Source organism: Rhinopithecus bieti, unplaced genomic scaffold, assembly GCF_001698545.2.
Source record: "Rhinopithecus bieti isolate Rb0 unplaced genomic scaffold, ASM169854v2 scaffold_24392, whole genome shotgun sequence".
Classification (NCBI taxonomy): Eukaryota; Metazoa; Chordata; class Mammalia; order Primates; family Cercopithecidae; genus Rhinopithecus; species Rhinopithecus bieti.
The window spans coordinates 3,907,809-3,910,736 of NW_016812542.1; the positions used below are offsets into that span (position 1 = coordinate 3,907,809).

Genomic DNA, 2,928 nt, shown 5'->3' on the forward strand with positions numbered 1-2,928 from the left:
TGGAACCATACAATATGTAGTCTTTCGTGTCTAGTTTCTTTTACATAACATAAGGAAAAGCTTCCCCTTTGCCCTCTGAAGGATCAATGAAAAAGCAACTGACAAAAGGCAGATTACTTGGATAAAGGCATATAAATTTATTAACATGCATGTGGGGGAGTACTGCACAGTTACCCTAACCTCCGAATGGAGCATAGGAGCTTACGTACATCTTTTTTTTTGTTTTGAGACAGGGTCTCACTCTGTCACCAAGGCTGGAGCACAGTGACGCAATCTCAGCTCACTGCAACCTCCACCTCCTAGATTCAAGCGATCCTCCTGCCTCAGTCTCCTGAGTAGCTGGGACTACAGGTGCGTGCCACCACGCCTGGCTAATTTTTGTAGTTTTTGGTAGAGATGGGGTTTCACCATGTTGGCCAGGCTGGTCTCAAACTCCTGACCTCAGGTGATCTGCCCGCCTTAGCCTCCCAAAGTGCTGGGATTACAGCACTGGCCCATACCATCTTGGCCCATACCATCTTGAGGTTACAAAATGAATGGGGACTCAGGGCATGGCCAAAAACAGGTTATCGTGGTAAGCAGGTTTTAGTGGCAAGACATGTTATGAGAGGGGGAAAAGATGAGGGCTGGCTAGCGTAAGTGGTCTTGTTAGGTAGATGAAATCTCACAGGTAGCAGCCCTCAGAGAGAATTGATGGTAAATGCTTCTTTCAGACCTTTAAAGTTGTCAGTCTCAATTAATGTGAGACTCTGATTAGACTCCTAAATCTAAAGAAGAGAAGCCCTGCATCAGTGAAGATTTTCTCTACTGATGCAAATCTCTCCCACCAAAGACAGCTTTGCAGGGCTACTTCTGTTTGCAAGGCGCTTTGAACAGCTGTCTCAAAATATGTCAAAGAAGGATATATATCCCACCTCAGCCTCCCAAAGTGCTGGGATTACAGGTGAGCCACCATGCCCGGCCCCAAAGAAGGATATTTTAAGGTGAAATATTTTTATTTCTTTCACTAACTAGTAAGTACTCCATTCCTTTTTTATTTTCAAATAATATGTAGGACATAGAACATATTATTTATAAAGTCATCAGTGCTGAGTAAGGTGTCAGAGCCCCGCATCAAAAAGTGGTTAACTCACCACTCACAATGGCTCACGCCTGTAACCCCAGTACTTTGGGAGGCCAAGGCAGGTGGATCACCTGAGGTCAGGAGTTCCAGAGTTCCAGACCAGCCTGGCCAACATGGTGAAACCCCGTTTCTACTAAAAATACAAAAATTAGCCACGTGTGGTGGCTGGCACCTGTAATCCCAGCCACTCAGGAGGCAGAGACAGGAGAATCGCTTGAACCCGGGAGGTGGAGGTTGCAGTGGGCCGAGACTGTGCCATTGCACTACAGCCTGGGTGACAAGAGTGAAACTCCATCTCAAAAAAAAAGTGGTTGACTCATGGGTTGGTAGGAAGAATTTATTGACAACAGTATAGGTTTGAAAAAGGGAAGTTTTGGCCGGGCGCGGTGGCTCAAGCCTGTAATCCCAGCACTTTGGGAGGCCGAGACGGGCGGATCACGAGGTCAGGAGATCGAGACCATCCTGGCTAACACGGTGAAACCCCGTCTCTACTAAAAAATACAAAAAACTAGCTGGGCGAGGTGGCGGGCGGCCTGTAGTCCCAGCTACTCGGGAGGCTGAGACAGGAGAATGGCATAAACCTGGGAGGCGGAGCTTGCAGTGAGCTGAGATCCGGCCACTGCACTCCAGCCTGGGCAACAGAGCAAGACTCTGTCTCAAAAAAAAAAAAAGAAAGAAAGAAAAAGGGAAGTTTTATTAGAAAGAAAGAACGCGCCTTTCCAGCCCCCCGGACCCAGACCCTACAGTCGCTGAGATGTTGATGCCTAAGAACTGGATTGCCATTTATGAACTCCTTTTCAAGGAGGGAGTCATGGTGGCAAGAAGGATGTCCACATGCCTAAGCACCCGGAGCTGGCAGACAAGAATGTGCCCAACCTTCGTGTCATGAAGGCCATGCAGTCTCCCAAGTCCCGAGGCTACGCAAAGTAACAGTTTGCCTGGAGACATTTCTACTGGTGCCTTACCAATGAGGTATCCAGTATCTCCGTGATTACCTTCATCTGCCCCCGGAGATTGTGCCTGCTATCCTACGCCACAGCCATCCAGCGACTGGCAGGCCTCGGCCTAAAGGTCTGGAGGGTGAGCGACCTGCAAGACTCACAGGAGGGGAAGCCGGCAGAGATACCTACAAAAACAGAGTGCTGTGCCCCCTGGTGCCAACAAGAAAGCCGAGGCTGGGGCTGGGTCAGCAACCGAATTCCAGTTTAGAGACGGATTTGGTCGTGGATGTGGTCAGCCACCTCAGTAAAATTGGAGAGGACTGTTTTGCAATGAATACAATTACAGCCAAAAAAAGGAAAGAAAAAAGGAAGGAAGGAAGGAAGGAAGGAAGGAAGGAAGGAAGGAAGGAAGGAAATAGAAGAGTGCAGTGAGATGCCTCAGCATGAGAAAAGTAAGTGTTCCATGGCAGACTTTTCCTTAGGGGTATTTATGGACCTTAAAGCAGGAGCTTAGGAGTAATGTGGACCATATTAGCCACATAGGTCATGATAAGTGATTACATTTGTAGATATTTTGGTGCCTTAATGTCAGCAAGGGCTGCACGACGAGTTTCAACATGCATTCATTCAGTAGATGTAGAGAAATTCTAGTTACCTGAAAAATTTTTTAAAAGCCTGGTACCAGACACTTGCTTTAGAATAATAGGGAAGTCTAATTACTTCTAAATTCCTCAGATAAGTAATTTTGCCTCTGGATGATTGGCTTGATGGTCACCAGGTGATCTTTGCTCTCCTCAATCATTTTTTTTTTTTTTTTTTTTAGGTGGAGTTTAACTCTTGTTGTCCAGGCTGGAGTGCAATGGC

General features: G+C 46.9%; 1 pseudogene; it reads left to right on the forward strand.

Annotated features, from left to right (window-relative positions):
- The first annotated feature begins 1,877 nt into the window (after positions 1–1,877).
- Positions 1,878–2,372, forward strand: LOC108545060 (40S ribosomal protein S10 pseudogene; annotated as a pseudogene).
- The last annotated feature ends 556 nt before the right edge of the window (positions 2,373–2,928 follow it).